The sequence below is a fragment of the Dipodomys merriami genome, unplaced genomic scaffold (assembly GCF_024711535.1).
Source record: "Dipodomys merriami isolate MVZ:Mamm:240054 unplaced genomic scaffold, mDipMer1.0.p SCAF_15, whole genome shotgun sequence".
In the NCBI taxonomy this organism is placed as follows: Eukaryota; Metazoa; Chordata; class Mammalia; order Rodentia; family Heteromyidae; genus Dipodomys; species Dipodomys merriami.
The window spans coordinates 18,822,096-18,846,586 of NW_027202826.1; the positions used below are offsets into that span (position 1 = coordinate 18,822,096).

General features: G+C 39.5%; 1 long non-coding RNA gene across 1 annotated transcript in view; it reads left to right on the plus strand.

Annotated features, from left to right (window-relative positions):
* The first annotated feature begins 269 nt into the window (after nucleotides 1-269).
* Nucleotides 270-24,491, plus strand: part of LOC138826938 (uncharacterized) — a 40,956-nt gene continuing 16,734 nt past the window's right edge. The window contains exon 1 of the long non-coding RNA XR_011371907.1: nucleotides 270-356. This is a non-coding gene — a long non-coding RNA (uncharacterized lncRNA). The remainder of the gene's footprint in view (nucleotides 357-24,491) is intronic.

A 24,491-nucleotide genomic window follows, 5' to 3' on the forward strand; every position in this document is an offset into this window, starting at 1 on the left:
ATAGTGGGATTACTTTTGTGTGTGTGTGTGTGTAACTAGAAATAGGAATACATGCCTTCTGCTTCTAAATTCATGTCTTGGCCTATCACAAGGTCCCCTGATCTCCCTGAGTCACACTGCCTTTCAAACTCCAAAGATGGACACATTTCTGAAGGAAATGTGAACAGGAACAGGCCACGCTGTCCCGAGAGTTGGCAGCCCTGCGGGGCGTGGAGACAGCATGCTCTCTGCTCGCGCATGCCAGGTAAGAGCAGGTGGAGCGCATGAACCCTTGGACTGCAGGACACAGGATCCCTGGGGAAGCTCAGCCAACACAGTCACTTGCTCAGAGATCCACGTTACTTGTTCTATTTCAGGTAGGTGTTGATAGTAGATGAGGGCACCCCATGCTTTGCAACGAACTCGTGATAAGAGTGCCAACCAAGATTTATGGTTTCTATACTCCTTGAAGGCAATGTAATTCATGCCTGTGTCTCTTCGTTGTTGTTAGCTATATGGATTAATAAAAGTATTCTTTAAAATCAAAACACAGCCAGGTTTTCATCCTTTGCACTTATCTAAGAGGTAAATCTGATAGGAAGTTAGCTTATGTAAACCTTTATTTTTTTAATTAAGCTTATCATTTTGGCTTTAATTTTTTTCTTTTGGTTATTGGGCTCTAACTCAGGGCTTGGACACTGTCCCTGAGCACTTTTGCTCAAGGCTAGAGTTCTACCAACCCCCTGAGCCACAGCTCCACTTCTGATTTTCTGGTGGTTAATTGGAAATAGAAGTCTTATGGACTTTCCTGCCTGGGCTGGCTTTGAACCTCAACCCATGGAACTCAGCCTCCTGAGTAGCTAGGATTACAGATGTGACCCACCAGTGCCTAGCTGGCTTTCAGTGTTTAATGAACAAACCTGTTTTTCACTGTGTGAATAAATCTGCCTTACCAGTTTAGCTTAGTCCATGAAGTGCCCTTACTAGAAAGTGTGCCTTTCTAGCTTGATTGAGGCAGGAGGAAAAGGTTTACCTTTCTCTCTTGCTCTTGATTTAATGTAGCTGGAATAGCTAAAGGCCTTGTTGGTGACAGCTGTTTAGTTACTTAGTTTAGTTAATGATATTACAGCAAGAAGCCAAGAGTATAGCCTGATAGATGAAGGGCATTGGATCTTTGTGGTATCCAGGGCAGAACTGTAGTGGGTACTCTGATGACTCTCCCTCTATCAGACCCGCTGTGAGAAGTGATTGTTTAACGAAGTGCCTATCTGAACCATGCTTCTTGGGTCAGATTCTGCTGGAATTCCCAGATAATTTCTCTTCCTTCCCTTTGCACTTCTGGAATACAATATACCTTTCTAGACTGAGACATTGTTCCAAGGAGCTTGCTCAGGACTCACTTAAAAGAATGATCAACTTCACCTTTTATGGTTTTAAAAACTTGCTAACCTTGTTTACCCAAATTCAAATTTTCCTCACTCCAGTCTCCTAATTTTCTTCAATATCAATCACTCAGCATTAAATAAAAAAGATCTAGCCTTAATCATACTGTCATTAGCCTTTACTTACCTTTACTTGCTTTCCATGGCTTTAATAATTGGAAGAAAGCAACTTAGGGATCACCTGTAAGTTCTGGTAAGTTCTTCACATCTTCCCTGCCTAGAGCCTCCTCTCTCATTAATGATCCTTTCCAGTCTCTTGTGCAGAGATCAGATTTAATATGATGGCCACCTAACAGGCTGTGTATAAACCATTAGAAGTAGCTAGACAACTTAAAGTTAACTTGCATTCAAGCACTCTTCATATGCAGTCATCCTTGCCAGCTGTCTGTTTCTGTGATGTTTGTGTATATTTCTTCAGTCTTCTACTCTCTAGAGATATGTAGAGAAGGCAGACAGTGTATAAAAACACCTAAGCAAGTGCTGGAAAATCTTGATGGATATGCTTGCCATTTCCCCCTACTTCTCATTGTGGTTCTGGAATTCTTCAGGGACGAAAGAGAAATTCCTGTATTTGACAACGCAATGAACTAACAGCTTGACTAGAGGAAAACATACTGTTGAAACCTGTCAATGAATGTTGCTAACATATGTTGCATTTAGAGACAGGGAGACAAGGAACCCTAGCAAGTCCTTGGGAAAATGTGAGAGCCGGTTGGCAGGTGTGACATCTCAGCACAACAAGTTAAAGCTCCACTGAGCAATAGTGATGTCCAGGGAGATTTGGTTGGTCACGGATGACAATTCCAGTTCACTGAACTGTTTCTTCAGTGTCTGTGATTAACATCAAATGTCAAGGGAGGCTGACTCCCAACAATAAGGTCAAAGATCTATTCAGTTAAAATGGTAGATGTTAGGTTCCTATAACCCAATCAAGCCATCAGAGCAATTCCTCAGGAAGAAGGCTGCCGCTATTCCCCAACACTTGGAAGGATGACTTAGGTGGAATATGCACAGCATTTTGTAGCTAAAGCAAAGCAGCAGAATGATGCTCATTACTGGTGTAAACTCATTGCTTGAAAATGGTAGGCACCATCTTATTCAACAAAAGGTGGTAAAGAATCTAAGGTAGAAGCTGTTGAGGTAGAATTTAGACAATACCCAGTCATGGCACTAATAATGGTTTTATATAACCAAAGCTTGCCTATATATTTTCAGAATGGGTAAGAGGAGAGGATTTTATCCTCCCAAATTTTAATAATGGATGCATATCCACATCTTGTAAAATAATTATGCATGTGTGCACACTTGGATATATTTTCTTGGTTTGATCCTATAGGGTAGCCAAAGGTTGTTGCTTATAACCACCAGAGATAAGAAAATATGCATAATTATTTTCTAAAATAACTTTTATAGGCAATTGCTTAAAGATTTTTTTTATAGAAGACTAATTCAGAAATACTGATAATAGTTTGTGTGGAAGACAGTTTTCCATCTTTCATTTCTAAAGATGGGCTTTTATCCAAACTCCGCATGATGGGCATGCTTTGCTTCAGATACTCAGAATGTTTATGAAAGTTTGGGGCTGGGAAGGTGGCTCAGTGGTAAAGCACTTGCCTTGCATGCCTGAGGCCCTGGGTTCAATTCCTCAGCACCACATAAGCAAAAAGCAAAAAGACAGAAGTGGCGCTGTGGCTCAAGTGGTAGAGCACTAGCCTTGAGCTGAAGAGCTGAGGGACAGCGCCCAGGTCTAGAGTTCAGGCCCCATGATCAGACCCCCCAAAAAAAGAAAAAAAAAAGAAAGTTTGTCAGAGTTGGTGATCAAATTGTATTTATCATCTCATTTCCAACAACTTGGGCCAGTGCTTTAAAAGAAACAAAGAACATTTACAGTCTTTGAGACCTGATGTATGACTTATATCTATTTGCCTATATGTTTATTTATCAGAGATCTCATAAATATTTGAAGCTGCTATACATAAGAATATGAAAAACAAAAGAATGATATAGACAGGTTCAAGATTCAGTAGTTACATATGAAGGGGAAAAGAGTTGAAGCAAATGGGTCAACATGCACAGCTGAGTCTGAATCTGGATGTTGTAGTCCCAGTTAGAAGAAAGGTCCATGGATCATCTTTATTAGACAGAGATTATGTGGGATCAAACACATGGAAGCCAGCTGCATGGGTTCCTTGTGGTTAAAGAAAAACTCAATAAATAATATATATCTGGAAATGACAGCAATAGTTCATGTTGAAATTGAGCTTGCATGACACTGATGCTAGCAATTAAAAAGTAAAAAAGATAATAAATTTACTCTATTTTTAAAAATTTTTTGTCAGCAAATTGCCAAGTAGGATGACTTGAAGAATTCTCTTAATGGGATTTTTTTCTATAGATCTGTTCTATGATGTTTTTATAGACTAATAAAAAGCATAGTCCACAGTCTATCTTCTTTTTTCTGGGTCATTTGTTTATTTTTATTTTTTTGGTATCCTAGTCCAAGCTCACATCATTATGAGGACATAATCTATTAAGAGGCAAGATTCACAGCTAAGCTCTCCAATTTTTGGCCAGGAAAGATAGAGCTCTATGTGGATTCTCAATCAAAGTTTAAGTCCTCTGCTGATTATCTAGGTCTCTTCTCCTCAAAGGCCAACATAGATAGTTTATGGTACCAACCTGAGCTCTATGGATAGTGGGATTCAGAGAAGAACAAGTTATTTACTTATAAAGTGAACAGGCATATGTTACCAGCTTCAGCAAATAGAACATTATCAGCATCTCTGAACCCTCATATTCCTTATTTATCCAAAAATGAACTGGCCAACCTCACCGTATAGATCAATTTTTCTTGTCTCAGCCTTTGTCCAAAGTGACATCATGTAGTCTGTTCACTTTTGTATCTGACATACCTTTGTGTTCAATATTAGTGAGATTCATCCAAATTCTTGCCTGTGGTTGGAACTGCTGTTGAAAAAAAGCTAACATTAAAGGCCAACAAGGCAACCCATAGTGGGCAAAAACATTTTCAGTGCATATATGTAATAAATGATTTATGTATATGAAAAGAGCTTGTGTAAATGAAAAACAGAAAGATAACCTTATAGGGAAATAGGCCTAAATGGGTGCTTTACAAAATAACATTCAAATGGTTAAAAAATTCTAAAAGACAAAAACAACACACTCACAGGATTGTCTCAGCTAGCAGAGAAACAAAAATTCAGAGGAGCACTGAAATAATGCAATAACTGGATCAAAAGTACAAAATAACAAGTATTGCTATGAGTCTATAGTAGCTGTCAGTTCCGAGCTGGTGGAGAGAGTCTTTGAATACTGCAGGATCATTGGAAATATCTGTTCGTTTGAATCATCTTGAGGTGAAGATGTCAAGGAGTAGTCACACAAGGTATTTACTGTGGATCACAGGGAGTGACCAGGAGCAGGCGGTGTGCCTTTAAACAGCACGGGCCTGGCCCAGTGGAAGGAGGAAGGAAAGGCAGACTAGGTATGAAGAATGTTCAACTATAACACCGTTTTTGAGAAATTTTAGCCTGGAAGACAGAGTTCTTGAAGCAAAGTCTTGAATCCCATGTCCCAAAAGGAATGGGTTTGCTCTAGGACCCATTTTGTGCTCAGTCACTGGCTAGGAACCGTTTAGGAGGAGCTTAGGATGGATGTGGTGCCCGGTCCCAGTGGAATACAAAGGGGCAGCAGGTGAGACTGCGAGTTAACTGTGTTTCCCATAGCATTTTATCAGTGCATCCCATTTCCATGACTACCACAGCAAGTGTCCACCACCTTTAAACGTAACGTCCTCTGAATTTAACAATTCCACCCCAGAGGCATGTACATAATATGAACCAGACACATGAATGTTCCCAATTAGTACTGTGTATAATAAGCTAAAGCTGGAGACCATCCTAGTGCTAACACTAGACTAGCTAAATAAACTCAGTGATGAATCCTGACAGAAGAAAGAAGCAATGCACTTTAAAAACATGGGCATAGCTTTTGAATCGTATAGGGAATAACGAAACGTATTTAACTTATTTCTCTATTGATGAGTACATAATATTTAATATTTTCCTGTGTTTCAAAAATCTTATGCTGAGTGTTTCTGAAGGATAAGTTTCTAGCTATGGGATTGTTTGTTTGAACAATATGCACATGTAATTTCTGTGTATGAGTGTGTGTATGTGCTGCCTTCTAGGGTTTGAATGCTCTTATTCACCTTGTATAGTTATGGTTGGTGTTCGACCACTTGAGCCATATCTCAAGTCTAGCTTCTTTGGTGGTAAATTGGAAATGGAATCTTGTTGACTTTTCTCTCCAGGCTGGCTTTGAACTTTGAATGTCACACCTCAGCTTCCTGTGTAGGTAAGATTTCAGGAGTGAGCTTCTACCACCTAGCTTACATTTAATGTTTTTTGTGGGTATTTAGTTACCCTGTATCTGAAGGACCTGAAAACACCATTTTCTCTTCACTTCAGGCAGGGTCTCACATTTTGGTTAAATTGGGGAGCTTCATAAAGGTTCCTACAGAAGTGTATATTTGATATCTGGGAACCATTAGGGATAAAACCATTAGGAATGATTATGAAAATTATGTTATAAATATTGCTACTGTTATTGCTGATATTTGAGTGTTTTTGTTGTTGTTTTGTTGATTTTGTTTTTTGTCAGTCATAGGGCTTCAACTTGGGTCCTGGGTGCTGTCCTTGAGCTCTTTTATTCAAAGTTAGTGTTCTACTACTTTGAACCACAGCTCCACTTCCAGCTTTCTGGTGGTTAACTCACAGACTTTCTTGCCTGGGCTCGCTTTGAACTGAGATCCTCAGATCTCAGCCTCCCAAGTAGCTAGGATTACAGGTGTGAGCCCCCAGTGCCAGGATGATAATTGTGTTTTTAATTAGCTATTTAAAAAATAATGTTGTTCTGGTACCAGGGTTTGAGCAGAAACCTGATGCTTGCTTGGCTGGCACACTACCACTTGAGCTACACATCTCCAGCATGGCTTTTTTCTGGTTGTTATTGGAAATATCTAGGGATATAGGGGTGTCACTATGAATAAGGACACCAACTTGAAAGGAATCAGCAAGGCAAGTCTTTCTTCTGCATCCTTTATTTAGTGCCACGTCTAGGACCTGCACATAGTAGGTGCACAGGAACTCCTTACTGAGTGAATGGATTCACGGTGTGTTATCACATCAGATTGTCACAGGTGTGGTGAAGATTGAGTGAGAGAATATGAGTGATATTCAGGAAAGGGACAGAAGATAGATGCTCGGGGCTGGGAAGGTGGCTCAGGAGTAGAGTGCTTGCCTCTCATGCATGAAGCCCTGGGTTCTATTCCTCAGCACCACATATGCAGAAAAAGCCTGAAGTGGCACTGTGGCTCAAGTGGTAGAGTGCTAGTCTTGAGCTGAAGAGCTCAGGGACAGTGCCCAGGTCCAGAGTTCAGGCCTACGACCAACCCCCCCCCCCCAAAAAAAAGGTAGATGTTGGAAAGAAGAATATAATTGGTGCTGTTACTTCTATTAGACTATTTTGACTCCCTATTTATGTGCCAGAGCACTTCAACTGTTTATTCATGAGTCATTCTCATTTATCTGTCCTGTGAAATCTCTGAAGGTCAAAGTATTTTTTGTCCTTGTACCAATAACGCTGACAATAGTAGTAGTGTATAGAAGGTACCCAATGCATTTGGACTGACTTAAATCATTTTTTACTATTCCTAAACCTGTGTGGACTAGCATACTTCCTAATTTTCAAATGCTTCCCTCCTCCCCTGTATTGAAATATTCATGAAGCTTTTCAGTACTCAGAGGAAATCAGGTTTTAGCACAGCTGAGTCTATCTTCTCTCTCTAGTCAGTGCTTTGTTGAAAGCTCATTTGAATGCATTCATTAGAGAGGCATTTTTTGAATAGGAAGAGCCATTCTGCTTTGTGAAATGTCCAGGTGGAATAAGTATTAGATGCTTTTGTTATTTCTGCCACTTTGGTTAATGAAGCTGTTCCCTTTATAATATAATTAGAGCATGAACAATTCTCTCACCAAATATAAAATGACACACTCACACACACACATAGGATCTTGTTACTGGAGTGTTCCTTTGAAGAGTCACAGGAAACCATTCAAATGTACAACTTGACATAGTAGGATAAATCTAGCTAATTAAGAAAGCCATAGTAATTTCATGAGAGAAATTTTAATTTTTCATGAAGATGCTCAGTGTCCCGTTGGTAGCAAGCCACCTGGTCTTCTTCTTTTAAGGTACAAGAAAAACCATTGTACAAATATGTTTTTATTTAACCTCAGGTAAGGCATTCTTAGAAGACTGTGGGAACATTTATGTTTCTAGGTATAAAGTTGGAGTTTAAGAAAGAAAAAAGACTTGTGATTATGATGATGTGGTGATTAATGACAAAGTTAATCTTTTCAATGTTATGCTCTAACTTCTGCTAATGTAAGTCAACAAAAAGCATGGCATTCCCAAGAGAAACAATTGGGTTGTTCTTCATGGTCTATTAGTTGAGATACTCTTCTATTAGACAAGACATTCTCTGGCCTACCTCATGGAAACTGGTTTTATATATAATATGTACATTCCACAGCACTTTGACAGTTCAGTTGCTTGATTTGTCTTTCTATCTCTCTAGCCTATTCTGTACATGTTTTGAAATAAGGACATTTTTTTTTCTGCAGGACACAATAAAATATGTGCATCTTTCACAGCCCAAAATGTCTAGCTACAGTTAAGAAAATTGACTTAATTGAATTGAAATTCAACTGAGGGGTTTGAATTCAATTGGAGTTTCACTGAGGCACTTTGATTTCTTTCATCAAACAGAATGGCTTGAGATCTGTATCTACTATTTGTAACTAAGTGGTTCAAGTACAATAACTATATATTAAAAACAGTACACATACTTTTGATTGAGGTGAAGTTAAACATTACATCTCTAAATATCTTCTGATTACTAAAGTGGGATGAACAGATTGCTTTGAGTCATGTCTAAATTTGTAAAGTGTGTAAACATCTTTTAGGTTTGTAGGACTTTGACATATGTCAAAGATAGTCATGTATGATAATATGATATGCTGTTTATAAAAAGAAGTTAGTCTTCCAGAATCCTTTTATTTTTCTAATACTTCCTCCTCTTTCAAAGTTGCTGGGTTTCTTTGGCAAGTCCTGAACTCAGTTGAAAGGGCCTGAACTTTAGCTCTTGAAAGAACCCTGATTCATATCTCCATGCTGTCATTTATTAGCTCTGTGGCTTTTGGCCATCTCTTGATCTGCCTTTCATACCTGCCTTGCAGATGAATGTGAACAAGAAAATCAATATTTACAGTGTTTGGTTCTTACGGGTAATAGGAACTAGACAAATGGTAGCTCTTATTTTCCTTTACCTCATTCCTTTGTAAAATTTTGATATTTTACTTAGGGAAACTCTAGCAGGTACTACATTGGTTACGTACAACAAAGAGCATATGACAGCAGATAGTAGGCTCTATAGAACTATCACCATTATTCTAAAAATCATTATTCATAATATAATTCTAGTTGCTGAGTAAAGGCTAATTTAATTTATTCATAATGATTTTTACATTCTATAAAAGTATTTATTAGTTATCTTAAGTAGAATATAATGAGTTTCAATGATTTAACATGTCAATTTTTAAGTTCAACACATCTTGATCAATGTCATCTTTCTTTTTTTCTATTTCAATGTTTCCTTTTAAACACATGGATTTGGAGAGAATTTTTGGCTCCCAGACAGTTGCTTCTGAAAAGTGACACAGAGACCAATGAGTCCTTCATCTAATTTCCTCCAGTGTTTACATTTTTATGTCCAAAATACAATATCATAACAAGGACATGAATGTAACTCATTTGCCTGGTTTGGATCCCACCATTTTTTTTCTATCTTTTCATTTTTACGTCCTTGTAATTTCATGCAATTTCTGTGAAGATTTAATTCTTATGATCACCATGACCTTGTGAAGATGCAAAATTATTTCTTAGAAGGATTTCTTATGTTATCCTGTTATAGAGGCCACCACTCAATACCCCCCCATACCTTCCTCTCTACCTCCCCCAAATCATTCATCTGCTCTCTAGCTGTGTGATTTTTATCATTTAAAAAGTTTTGCAATTTTTAACATTGATGGATAAAATGGAATCACAAATTATGTAACCTTTGGTGAGTGGCATATTTCATTCAGCATAATTCTTTCTGAGATTCGTACAAGTTGCTACATGCCTTGTTATATGAAACTTCTGAATTCCTAAACACACTGGGCACTGAGGATTTGGATAAGCACTGTTGATGGAGCCCTGGCCTTCTCTGAAGGAAGCCCTGGGGAACAGGCACTGAGGCCTGCCAGGAGCAGAGGGCTGACTCCTTACAGTCAGTGGGAGTGTAGTTGGAAACTTCTATCTGTAGTGCCTGGTATGCATTCAGGGCCTGCTGCCCATGTGACATAGGCATCAGGTGGCAGCCACCTTCAGCATTCACAGTCATCTGCCTTCCTCGCATGGTTTCCTGCCTCTCGTTGCATTTTCTTCCTCAATCCTCGCTCTCCTTTGCCATCTGATTTCTTTAGTGTTGTTTCTGTCAGCTGCCTTTGCTGACATGCACTTATGTCCACCCTGATCCTCTGCATACTGACAATGGATCAACCACACATCTGCCAGCATAGGGCTCAGGTTTTAATGCTCGCCTGTTTCAGGTGTGAGTTCAGAAGGGGACACGGGGTCTTCCTTGAAGAGCTCTCTAATGTGGATACTCAATATCATTTGAGTGCATTTGGGTGTAAATACAATGAAGCTATCAGCGGAATGACTATTAACACATTGGCAAGTGAAATTTGCCCCACTTAGCTCAATCATTCAAAAGGTACTTCTGCAAATCTGTAGTAAATGTTTTCATTAAATTTAATAACATGAATTCTTTTCCCTAATATTTGACTAAAGCACATCTTCAAAAAGTGTGTGGGCATGTGTAAATATGTGTATGTGTGTGTGAGAGATGTTCTGATGTTCTGATGTTTAGGCAAGAGGAAAACATGGCAGGGTGGCCCAGTATGGGGAGTACATGTGTAGCATGTGTCACCCCAGTTGTCTTTCTTGCCTGTTTTGACAGAAGCCTTCACAGAAGCAGACAATGTAAAAATCATTGTCTCCATCAACCTTGATTAGCTTGTCTTCCTCTAACCTGAGAAAGGAGAAAGTAGTTACAGGTTCCCTAACTGTTTTGTTTCTAGTTCTGCTACATTTATTATAAAAACATACACGTTCAGGTGAGAAGTATATACTTCATTTCTAATAGTTCAAATCCTTTGAGGAAAATGATTCTTGAGGAAATTTCCAGATGTTGTGTCTCACTTTTCCATCTGGTATTTGCAGCTGTGTGTTGTGTACAGCTTTGCTCTGTGATATGCGTCTCCATTGACCTGCACAATGCCCGATCTGTGAATGTCAATGGCAGCCTTTAATTCCCTGTAGAAATCAACTAGGAATCAGAAGGAAGAGAAGAGGAACAGGTCATCCTAGGCTTTCCTTTACTTTCACATCGAAAACATCAATAGTCATCTTTCCCAAACAGAACCCAGGACAAGGACTTGGTAAAGAAGACAGAACCTCAGGAAAGATTAAAACCATCTAGATAATGTAAATATTTCCACAAATAAAATAGATCAACTCTGATAAGAAAATTAAGTATTTGGGGGGGGGAAGCAGAGGAGAAAAGGATGAGCTAATTAAGAAAGCCCTAAGCCATAATTATTTATTACATAAAAATAACATCTTTAAAGATTTTTGTCTCAATGATCCAAGCAATTTTTTTTTATCAGCTACAAATTGCCACATATCCCTTCAAGGTCTTCTGGAAAAGCAACTGACTTCCAATGCTTTTTTTTCTTTTTTCTTTTTTTTTTGCCAGTCCTGGGGCTTGAACTTATGGCCCGGGCACTGTCCCTGAGCTTCTTTTGCTCCAGCCTAGCACTCTACCACTTGAACCACAACGCCACTTCTGGCTTTTTCTGTTTATGTGGTACTGAGGAATTGAACCCAGGGCTTGGTGTGTGCGAGGCAAGCACTCTACCACTAAGTCACATTCCCAGCCCCACTTCCAGTGTTTTTTTTATTTTTTTTTTACCATAAAGTAAAACATTTTTTATACAAAGGACCTTAGCACTAAAAACTGTGATAGCAATCAATTCTTACTTTTGCATTATGTGCCAAATCTATTCTATAAAAACAAAAAGAATTCTATTTTGCAAATCTCCTCTAGTTGAATGAGTCAGAAAGTGCACACAATGTAAAACAAACAAGTCAGTACATGTTTCTGGCTGGTTATCCATGACAGAATGATGAGGTCGGGGAAAACAAAAACTATGAAAAAGAAAGACTGGCCATCTTCTTTATTTTTAGTCCAAATTAGAGACATACTTGTGAGGAAACTGAGTCATGGGGGTATTAGAATGAAGAAAGAAGAGCAGGAAGTGAACTCAACAGACCAGATCAACTTTAATGGGAAGTTGAAGAGGGACCTGAGGAGAGTTAGGAGACATGAGGTGTAATGGGGGCAAGAGTGATTTAACTAGAGGGATTTAAGTAGAGGGTTCAAAGAGTTTCTCTAGTTTATGGTATAGGTCAGGCTTCAGGAACCTATTGTTTGAGCAAGTCTCCTAATTCCCACCCTTCCCCCCATTTCTGGCTCCTATCACCTGAGAAGGTGGTGGAGTTGCATTTCATATTTAGATTAAGAGACCAGGCTGGAGACCAGGCTGGAGGGTACTCAGTGGAGCAACATGGAGTTATGAGAACAAAGCAGATTCCCATCAATATTTGCTATTGTCATTTGCTTATCTCAAAGATTTCAATCACTTACCTTAGAACCTTGCTCCCATTGGGTACTCAAAAAAGTGACTGGCAAGAAGTGGGGGCTGAATGAGTCTTTGCTGAGCAAATGCATGCATTGCATGCATGCAGACCGCTGTACTGCATCTCTCTCTGCCCTTTAAAAAAATCCTAAGACACCTCCAGAGTTTTGAAAGAAGTAAGTTTTCACTTCTAAGTTTGGCACCAAAGCTTTTGTTTTTTTGTCAAGTGTTTGGGAGAGGCTTTGCTTGTTGAATTTTAGTTGCCCACCATATAATATCAACGTTTGTTTTCTATTTATAAAAGCACAAATACAGAGTTTTTTTGCTATCTGGTTTAATTATCTCATTAGAATTCAGTAAGGCCTGCAGAGACTGCCCTTTGGGGCTCATTAAACCAAACTTCCACATCACGGTTTAGAATGCTGCAAGTGAAGAAAATTATACTTCAGAGCTGGGAACATGTTGTTGCTAACAGTCAGTGTCTTGAGGAGGGAGTGGGCTTTGGGGACAGATGGTGGCTGGCACTTTGAGGATTACAAGGTGCTCTGCACAGCTAGTTTGGAATTGCAAAGGAAGAGCTCCGCTTACAGCACCTAGGACACCTGGGATCCAGACCCCTGGATCTCTGGCAATTGATATCTGAGTGTTGACTTGCCAGGTCAACTAGTTTAATCTTTTGAGCTGGCTGCCCCTAATTTCCCTGAAGAAATAGGCTCAGTCACAAGAGTGTGTGGAGTGAAATCCGAGTTCCAATGCAACTCAAGCTCTTTACTGCCATATTATTATTGGGAAGTATTTCACTCTCCTGGGCGTTGGGGTTTAAATCTTTCTACCAGCTTGCAAGTCTGAGCAAGTAGTTTAAAAGTAAATACATAAGAAATGAGAAGAAAATAGGAAATAGATAAAGGAAAGAAACATAAGTTTTGCTGGACAGTGACTCATGTTAAGGTGAGAATAAGATGTATAGCTTGCTGTCTTATAAGCAAAAGCTTTTTTTTTCTTCTTCTTCTTTCTGTATACTTTAAATTTTCCATGGTTGCCTTGGGCTGAGCCATGAACTTCTTAACCAGGAAACAAAAGAGGTATTTTGCACCTGGATCTAAAATACCACATGTCTTTACAATGTTGCAATGTGACTCTCTCTTACAAAAGGCCAGTTTGAAGATGCTGAGTTACATTTCCTAAGTGTAAAGCCACTGATCTGTTAACATATCTTGCTCCAAAAGGAGTGGATTAAAAAAATACCAAAGGAATTGATCACACTGATGTTCCTGATCTAGTGGGTAGCTGGAAGAAAGCTTTGTTTCCCCCTCCCTCCCTCCCCTTACCCCCCTCCCCCACATTTGAAATGATTATATTTAGTCATGCTCTAACTAAAAAATATCTATGGAGGTTTGCAACTTCAATGTGGCCTGCCTGGCTCTTAGATTTTGACTCTACTATGGGTTCCTTTGATTCTTTTCTTGGCAAGTTGCAGAGGGCATATGTTTTATACTTTGCTTGCTGGATTTGCAAGATACTGCTGACGTCCCGTTGCTCAGATCCAAGCATATGTATTTTGTGGCAAATCCATTGAGCTCAAGTTTCTTGACAACGAGTTTTATTTATGGAGAAACAAATGCAGGCAGTGTGTTGCTGAACCTTGTCGCTCTCTTTGTGGGAGGAATGTTTGGGATTTCAGTACAAGGGGTACAGTTTTTTTTTTTAACATTTCCTCTTTTAGGTTTGATGGAAAAGGTATGACTACTGCTACCTTACTGAACAGATGCCATCTACCCAGGAACTACATTGACTCCTTACCAGAAAATTGTGAGAGATATACTACTGTCTCACTCTGGGGGGTCAAAGAAGTTGAAACTTAACAGACATTTGGTAACTTTTGAAAATTCTTGTGGCTGATGAAGCGAAGGTTTCAACTCTGTGTGTGTGTGTGTGTGTGTGTGTGTGTGTGTGTGTGTGTGTGTGTGTGTGTGTGTGTGTGTGTGTGTGTGTGTGTGTGTGTGTGTGTGTGTGTGTATGTGCATACCCCAGTACTGGGACTTAAACTCAGGGTCTCACACTCTTGCTTGATTTTTTCACTCAAGGCCAGTGCTCTATCACATAAGTTGCACCATCACCTCCAGCTTTGTGCTAGCTAATTTGATTTAAAGGTGTAATGAATTTGTCTTTTGGGGCTGGCTTCAAACCCATGATCCTCAGACCTCAGCCTCTTGAGTAGTTAGGATTATAGGTATGAGCCACCAGTGCTCAATGCTACATCTGAGAAAAATTGAAGTCATTAAAAAAGAACTTTCTAAAATTTCTACCGTTTCACTACTGGCAGCATGTAGACTGCTCCAGTGCACTTCCAACTTGGCTCTACAGATGAGCTTCTGTGCTCTAGGTTACAAGTCCATCATACTTACTTGTATTACCAAAGGAAAATGCTCCAGCCATTCTTTCTTATAGTGATATGGTAGAGGAAGTAAAGATGGAATATAATATTTGACTTGGATTGTGTAAAATGGGTAATGAATGATTTTAAGATATAAATGTAAGTGTGCTGTGGATAAGACTTCCCTGGTAACTAGCTATTTTAGCTAGTAACTCTAATTGTAACTCTGTAACCTTGTAACTCTGTAACTCTGCTTCTGCTGTTTTCTGAACAATGTGAGCCCTAACCCAGCTGAACCATCACCACCCTTTGTTCTATTCCCCTGCTTCCCCCCAGCAAAACCTTGGCGGGGAAATTTAAACTTAATTGCAAACTTGTAACAATCATTGGCTAAAACCAACACCCAGCCTCCCCCTTCCTCCACCCTAGCCCAAAATGTTTAAAAGCAGATGTGGGCTGGCACTCGGGGGGCATTTCCTGGGATCCTGACTCCAGGTGCGGTCCTGGCATGTCAGCACTTTTCTCTCAATAAAATCTTTTACATTTTCACTGTGGACTGAGGATCTCACTGCCCCTCCCCACTACAATAGCTCCCATACTATCACATTTTTTCAAATTAATTCTTACTTATACACTCTGTTAATGAACTCACTATTAAAAAAAAGACTTCCCTTGGCTCTACTTCTTCTAGCACAGCTATTAGATTTCCTTCTTCCTGTTCTATTTCAATCTATTCAACTTTGTCCCTGACAGCACCACCGAAACTGCTTCTGCTATGGTAACGAATGACCTCCATGTTGTTGAGACCAGTGGGAAATTTTCAGGGCTTATTGTCTTTGGCCTTCAATTAGCAGTTGGCACAGTGGATCATACTCTTCCCTTTTTCTTCTATGATTTCACATTCCCCTAGTGATATTCTAACATGCTAGACTCTCTTTTTCAGTTCTGTGGCTTTTGTTTTTTCCCTAAATTCCTGTTATCAGAGAGCTCCAGGGTACAACATTGATCTTCACATCTCTGAATGCACCTACTCCCTTGATGCTTTGCTTTAGCAATTGCATTGCTAAAAAGGCCACCTGCAGTCCCCAGGCTTCTGCATTTCTATCTGCAATCTCATTTCATGGAGTAAACTTGGTACTCTTCCCTTTGGGAAGAATCTATCAATCCCCAACTGAACTTTCAAACTTAAGCCAGAAACTTGTCTATCTGACCACTCATTTCACTCATCAGCAGATTGACTCTTAAGCTGCTCAAGTTGACAGCCTTCATTAGTCTCAACTCTCTTGTGTTACTGTCTCACATAGGGATAGTCACAGGTCTTACTTGGTTTCCCTTCCCCTCTCTGTACTGCTACCATGCTGGCATGAGTGGTATTGTGGCTCTCCCAGATTGATACCATGGCTCTGTCTTGCTGGAACCTTGTCTCCAATCACGTTCCTCCACAATCTGTCCTTCCCACAGAAACTGCTCAAAATGCTCCAATGGATTCCCACCTGAGAATAAAGGCTGAGGTCCATACTGTGCATTATTGTCATTCTAAGCTCTTTTCTTTCCATCTTTGCTTCTCTTATTCCCTGCCTGAAAGAGAGTAGCCAGAGTATTTTCCTTTTGTGTCACCATGTGGATAACTCTTTTATCTTTGCCATAGTTTGGGTGCTGCCTATCCTGCCTGGGCCCATGTGGTAAAGGTATACCCTCCAGGTTGGCACTACTGGGAGTTCGTAGAACCATTAAGAGGTAGAGCCTAATGGAAGATCTCCAGGTTATTAGAACAATGTCCTCAAAGGACACTCTCTCTTCTTTTATTGGTGTTCTGACCATAAAGTGAATATATGGCCTTGCTGTGTGTTCCCACCACACTGTGCTATATCCCACATAGTCAATCAAAAGCAAGGGGAGTACACTATTTTTACAATAAAAATGTACTTATATATTTATAAAAAAAGCAATAGGGACTGAAATTCTAAATCTGTACCCCAAACAACTCTTTTCTATTAATTGATTGTCTCAGGTTTTTTTTTTTAAAGAGATTGGAAGATGACTAATGCTTCTTCTTTTGAGATTGTATTCAAATGTCCTGACAACAGTACTTAAAACTGCAAATGCTTCTCCTTTTTCCCACTGTTCTAGAATTGCTCCATTGTTCTATCTTTTTTGGTTCTACACTCTTTTTCCGCCTTTAACATGCCATGAAATTTGCTTGTTTTTAATATTCATTGTTTTTATTTTTGTCACTTTCTTCTAGAATGTTATCCTCATGATGATAGTGTTTTTGTGTTCACCGATGCTCAAAAATGCTTAGAAAAGTTGCCTACAATGTAGGTGATTGATAAATGAGGCTAATAATAATTTTCTAAGTGAATGAATGATGTCCTCCCCCAGGGAAAAGAGCTATTATTATGCCAGAAGCTAGGAAGATCAGAAAGTAGAGGTATGGTAGTGGAGAAGGAAATTTAAATGGAGACCACAAACTGGCCTAAATGACAGGACTTTAAACAAATGTTTAAATTTTATTTTTTTTCTCATATTAGGGCTTCAACTCAGGACCTAGGGACTGTCCCTAATCTTTTTTACTTAAATCTGGTGCTCTTTCACTTGAGACACAGCTCTATTTCTGACTTTTTGGTAGTTAATTGGAGACAAGAGTCTCCTAGACTTCTCTGCATGGGCTGGCTTTGAACTATAGTCCTCAGATTACAGCCTGCTGAGTAGTTTGGATTACAGGCATGATCCATTGGTGCTCAGCAGTTTCAGTTGTTTTTGAGACAAGGACATGCTATGCATCCCAGGCTGTTTTTTTTTTTTTTTTTGACTTTTTTACAGTCTTTTAAAAACTTTTTATTGTGAAAATACTGTACAGAGGGGTTACAATTACACGGGCAAGATAATGAGTACATTTCTTTTTTTTTTTTTTTTTTTGGATCCGGTCGTGGGGCCTGAACTCTGGGCCTAGGCACTGTCCCTCAGCTCTTCAGCTCAAGGCTAGCACTACCACTTGAGCCACAGTGCCACTTCCGGCTTTTTTCTTTTTGCTTATGTGGGCTGAGGAATCGAACCCAGGGCCTCATGCATGCAAGGCAAGTGCTCTACCACTGAGCCACCTTCCCAGCCCATGAGTACATTTCTTATCAAGCATTGTTGCCTCCTCCTTTGTTTCTCCTTCCCATTCCTTCCTGTATCCTCCCCTCCCAACACCTCCCTTCCCCCACCCCCCCAAAAAGTTGTAAAGTTCGTTTTTCGACATAACGACTTGTACATCTCATTGTTGCAATGGGTCCTGTATCCCTATTTAAACGATTTGTTTTTGCCCTTTCCCTCCACAAATTACACCAACATCAAATACAGTGAAAGCAGGGGTTATACCGTGGGAGAGGGACATACAAAGCATCAAAGAAATCATCTTATAAATGTGTTAGAAACAATTGCATGAAAGCAAAAACATTTGAATCCTTATCTTGGGGTTCAACTTATCTGACCTTTTCTGCTTGACTCAGACATATACTAGTTATTGCAAATAAGGGAAACCATGGGACGTAAGTTTCTTTGGGCCTGGCTTACTTCACTTAATATAATTTTTTCCAAGTCTTTCCATTTCCTAACAAATGGGGCAATGTCATTCTTTCTGATGGAGGCATAGAATTACATTGTGTATATATACCACATTTTCTTGATCCATTCATATACTGAGGGGCATCTGGGTTGGTTCCATATCTTAGCTATGGTAAATAATGCTGCAATAAACATAGTTGTGCTGGTAGCTTTACTGTGGTCTTGCTTGTAATCATTTGGGGAAATGCCCAAACGTGGGATTGCTGAGTAATAGAGGAGCTCTATGTGGAGTCTTTTGAGAAATCTCCATACTACTTTCCAAAGTGGTTGAACAAGTTTACACTCCCACCAACAATGCAGTAAGGTTCCTTTCTGTCCACATCCCCTCCAGCATCTGTTGTTAGAGTTCTTGATTATAGCCATTCTAACTGGGGTGAGGTGGAATCTCAATGTTGTTTTGATTTGCATTTCTTTTATGGCTAGAGAGGTTGAGCATTTCTTCATGTGTCTATTGGCCATCCTTCTTTCTTCTTCAGAGAAGTTTCTCTTTAAGTCTTTAGCCCACTTATTTATTGGGCTGTTGTTTCTTTGAAGATTTGTTGTTAGGGGATATAATTTTTTGAGTTCCAGGTATATTTTAGATATGAGACCCTTGTCTGTTGTATGGCTAGTGAAAATCTTCTCCCAATCATGGGCTTTCTATTGATCTTGCTAGCTATGTCCTGTGCCATGCAGAAGCTCTGCAACTTCATGCAATCCCATTTGTCCAACCTTTCTTTGATTTGTTGTGTTTCTGGGTCTCTATTAAGAAAATTTTGGCCTGTGCCAAGGAGACCTAGGGTTTCTCCTATTCCATCCTGTAATGTTTCCAGGGTGTCTGCTTTGACTCTGAGGTCTTTGATCCATTTGGAGTTCATTCTGCTGCAGGGTGATATATAAGGATCTAGCTTTAGTTTTCCACAGGTGATTAACCAATTTTGCCAACATCATTTACTGAAGAGGCTGCCTTTCTTCCATTCTATTTTTTAGCTCCCTTATCAAAGATTAGGTGGCTATAGGTCTGTGGGTTCATTTCTGGGTTTTCAGTTCTATTACATTGTTCCTGAGGTCTGTTCTTGTGCCAGTACCAAGCTGTTTTGATTACTATGGCTTTGTAGTAGAGTTTGAAATTTGGTATTGATATTCCTCCAGCACTGTTCTTTCTGTTAAGGATCGTTTTTTGCTATTCGGGGTCTTTTATTGTTCCATATGAATTTTTGGATTGTTTCTTCTATTTCCTTGAAGAATGCGATTGGAATATTAATTGCATTGAATTTGTAGATAGTCTTGGGAAGTATTGCCATTTTCATGATGTTGATCCTTCCAATCCAGGAGCATGGGAGGTTTTGCCACTTTCTAAGTTCTGTTTTGATTTCCTTTTTCAGGTTTTTAAAGTTTTCATCATAGAGGTCCTTCACTTCTTTGCTTAATTCTTAGGTATTTTATTTTTTGTTGGGCTATTACAAATGGAGTTTCTTTCCTAATTTCAGCCACGCTTTTCTCATTGTTGGCATACAGAAAAGCCATTGATTGTTGAGGGTTAATTTTATACTCTGCTACTTTACCAAAGTTTTGAATCAGTTCCAGTAATTTGGGAGTGGAGTCCACGGGATTCTTTAAATACAAGATCATGTCATCTGCAAAGAGGGAGAATTTTACTTCATCTTTCCCTATTTGGATCCCCTTTATATTTGCATCTTGTCTTATTGCTGTAGCTAGGCATGCTAATACTAGATTGAAGAGAAGTGGAGAGTGGACATCCGTGTCTTGTTCCCAGGCTGTTCTTGAAGTCATATTCTCCCTGCCTGCAGCTCCTGATTGCCAACTATATATAACCATGAGCTGGAGGCTTGGCTTAGCCATAGAGTGCCTGACTAGCAAATGACAGGCTTTGAATTCAATCCTTAATACTGAAGTGGGGATGCTGGTTCTAACTGGTGCCATCTTGGCCACATGATGGAGGAAGGGGAAGTCCCACCTCCCAGGTGATGGGCTTGCCAAAATTCCTGGAGGCAGGGGTGGGGACCTGTCAGTCCTGTGCTGTGAATTTGGGAAACTCTCGAGTTTCCTGTGACCCTGTTCCCTGACCTGACCCTATTTTAGGGTCAGACCAGATCAGCCGCCATTACACAGGGTCATTCTGTGCTCTATCTCCTGACTCTCCTCCGATCATCATCATGGTGTTCCACTTCAGCTCTCCATTGGGGTTGATCTGGGTTGTTGATACTGTTTTTCTTTTCTTTCTTCCCTTTTCTGGTTTCATGGCTCAGTTTTCTAACAGCATTAAGTGTATTCTCAGGGCTGCAGGTCTTTGTGACAGGAATCTGCCTCCAGACACCAGCTTTCTAGTAAAGACTCCTAGTTCAGCCTCTCAAAATGTGGCTTCTCTGTATCTTGCTGACTTGATTTACCATACAACAATACAATCAAAATATTACAAGTGTGTGCCACTGGGAAAAAACCCAGAATTTTTTTTAATGTAGTGTTAAGGGGCTTAACAAATTCAGTTACTCATAGAGCACCAAATATAGTTTCTTCACAATCCTGCATAAGACGCAGCTTTTTGCAGCATCTGAACTTGACTTTTTTCTTTGTTCAAATTTAAACACAATGCTACAGATATGAGTATGGAAGACCATCACCTTCCTTTTTCTGAACCAATGTGTTCAACAGTGTAGTCACAGAGATGATTAACTTCCCAGAGTTAAGTAGTTCATGACTCATATTGAGCATTGTGTGAGCCAAACCACAAAGTCCTTTTGATTATGTTTTTTCACTCAAAGAGTACTTAAATAAAATCTGCTCAATTCTATTGTTTCAATCCGTATTTATGAAGTTTATTTATTATTTTGCTGGATGGACCTTGGGCTTGAACTCAAGACCTGGATGCTGTCCCTGAGCTTCTTTTTATTGAAAGCTAATGCTCTACCACTTGAGCCACAGCACCACTTCTGGCCTATTTTTCTGAGTAGTATATTGGAGATAAGAGTCTCCTGGACTTTCCTTCCTTGGACTGGCTTTGAACCATGATTCTTAGATTTCAGTCTCCTGAGAGGGTAGGATTACAGGCGTGAACCATCAACACCCTACTTTATGTTTGTATTTTTATATTAAATTATCTTTTTGGATATAATTTCCATTATTTATGTTTAAATCTCAGTCCCATATTTTAACCAACTGTAATAGTTGTTCATTGTTTGGAAAACTGACACTTAAAAAAGTCATTCAGTTAATATAATTTTTTCCAAGTCTTTCAATTTCCTAACAAATGGAAGAATGTCATTCTTTCTGATGGAGGCATAGAATTCCATTGTATATATACCACATTTTCTTGATCCATTCACCTAGATGGTCATCTGGATTGGTTCCATATCTTAGCTATTGTAAATAAATGAAGTAATCCAGGCCCAAAGAAACATAGGTCCCATGGTTTCTCTTATTTTCAATAACTAGTATATGTCTGGGACAAGCAGAAAAGGTCAGATAAGATGATGTTAAGTGAAATGAACCCCAAGTTAGGGACACAAATGTTTTTTTTCTATTGTTTCCAACTTATTTATAATGTACCATGTGATTTTTTTGTTGCTTTTTGTATGTCCCTCCTCCACAGTATAACCCTTGTTTTCACTGTATTTGATGTTGGTATAATTTGGGGAGGGGAAGGGAAAAAACAAATTGTTTAAATAGCAATACAGATTGACCTACTGCAACAATGAGATGTACAAGATGCTATGTTGAAAAATGAACTTTACAATTTAGGTGGGAGGGGTGGAGGGTGGGGGATGGGTGAGTGTAGCTGAGGAGGTGGGAGGGAAGGGATGGTAGGGGAAAAACAAAGGAGGAGGCAACAATGCTGGATAAGAAATGTACTCATTACCTTGTTCATGTAACTGTAGCCCCTCTGTACAGTATTTTCACATTCAGGTATTAACAAAATATTGTCTTGGACAGGGGCCAGGATAAGACCTCTGCCAAACTATTACAGATCTTTCTTTCTACAATAACAGGATTCACTTAAGCTAGCTGTTCTTAATCCTGCCCACAAAATTGTTACTGAGTCATTTTTCAAATGTACTGGTAGAATCCAAGTGTAGCTCACCCCAGGACGCTGCTGAATCCCTAGCTTATCGTTTTGGCCAAAAGAGAAAATGAGGGCAGCCTGGGCCAGACCCATTAGAAGAGACCATGTTAGATTCTGGTGAGCCAATTTTTGAGCTCACAAATGTCTAAGGTTAGGATTACTACCTGCAATTGAAGATTTGATTTTCTCTAGCCTAGTGACATCCTATTTCTATTTATTTTGTGACTTGTACTTGGAAAGAATCATTTATATACTCCTTCTGGATAGATGATCCCTATCATTTAGAAAGTATAAAACTTTACTATACAACTTTGTGAAAATACACCTATGGAATCTTATGAAACAATTTTGGTGCCATCTTTTATTTCCTGTTTTGCTTGGCCATCTTCTTCTACTTCTCTTTCTCTAAGCTCAGTAGATGTTCACTCATCTCCCGGTCTCGTAATAACATTGAACAAACATGCTTTCATATAGTTGGCACACACAAACATATATGACCTCTTTTATGAATTTTTTTTTTGCAGTACTGGGATTTGGAGTTTCCCACTTATTTATTTTTTTGGTTGGTCATGGGGCCTGAACTCTGGACCTGGACACTGTTCTTCAGCTCTTCAGCTCAAGGCTAGCTCTCTACCACTTGAACCACAGCACCACTTCCGGCTTTTGCTGTTTGTGTGGTGCTGAGGAATCGAACCCAGGGCCTCATGCATGGGAGACAAGCCCTCTACCACTGAGCCATCTTCCCATCCCCTCCTTTATGAACTTTTTAGCTAACTGATTTCAAGGAGAATTGGTTTAGTTAGCCTTCCCTGAGACATGCTATATTAATCATTGAAGATGTCCCTTTCAGACTTGGAGACTCCTCCTTACCCCACCCCAAATAATGAAGTACTTTATTTTTGTCTGTTCATTTAATAAGATTCAGTGAGTTCCTGTGTACTAAGTACTATATTAGTTTGTGCTATAATTTAAAATGATGACAAGTTTTCAAGGGATGAATCTATGGGCTTTTATTCTACTAGAATTCTGCCCCCCCTTTCTCATGCATGCATGTGCCCCGCCCTCCCCCGCCCCCCCACGGCCATGTGAGGGAACAAGTCAGGAAATAAGGAAATAAGCTCTCACCAGAAACCAATCATGATGCATCTTGATCTTCGGTTTCTGCCTTTAGATCAATACAAAAAATAAATGACCACAGTTTACAGTATTTTGTTATGGCAGCTGGGCAGATGAACATATATCCTCTGTGAATTTAAGTTCATGTTTCAGTACGTCATGCTGTGTGACGTACTGTTGCCTTACAATCACAATGGTTTCTTTTTCACAATCATTTGGGCTGAGTGGGGATCAGCAAGGCATTTCTGTTGGTTCCCTCTGGAGTCTTCACATAACTGGAAGGACACCCGAGATGGCTTTTCCTCCTTCAGGTTTTTTCTCCATTAGATGTTAATCCTGTGGTCTAGATTTGGTCTAGACTAGTCTAGCCTGGCCTGTATTTCCTTACTTCATGGCAACTGAGTTCTTTCTTACAACTATTCTAAAAAGTCTAGAATGTCACTTTGGTCACAATCATCTTGCCAAAGTAAGTCTCAAGACAAGCCTACATTCAAAGGGAGGAGAAATGTGTGTCATGTCTTGGCCTAGCATGATTGGAAAGGATGAACTGTGACCACAGTTGAAGAATGTCCACCATGCTTTCCTTCTGTAAAATTCTTTGCTTCTAGAAGTCTCTCCCTTGATTGACTTTCCAGGTCAATGATCCTCCTCTAGCACCCCTTCCTCCACACTCCAGTTCTAAACAACTGAATACGTTTCTGTTAGATAATCTCTATATAAGCAAAAATCAAGACCAGATGACATCTTTCTTTAAGCCCCAATCCCAGGCCAGGTGTATTTCCCACAAACCTCAAGATAAACATAACTGATACTCAAACCATGGATGACATATGCCTTGTATCTATATTTTCCTGATTTTACCATACTCAGAGCTCTCTTCCTGTCATGTCTTCCTATGAACATGAGAGCTCTTTGAGACCTTATTCTAACCCATCTTCAGTGCTTGACATAGAAAAGGGGCCAAAGTATTTGCTTAGTGAATGTTGAGCCCATTGAATCAAGTGGATGATGTTAAGAATTGC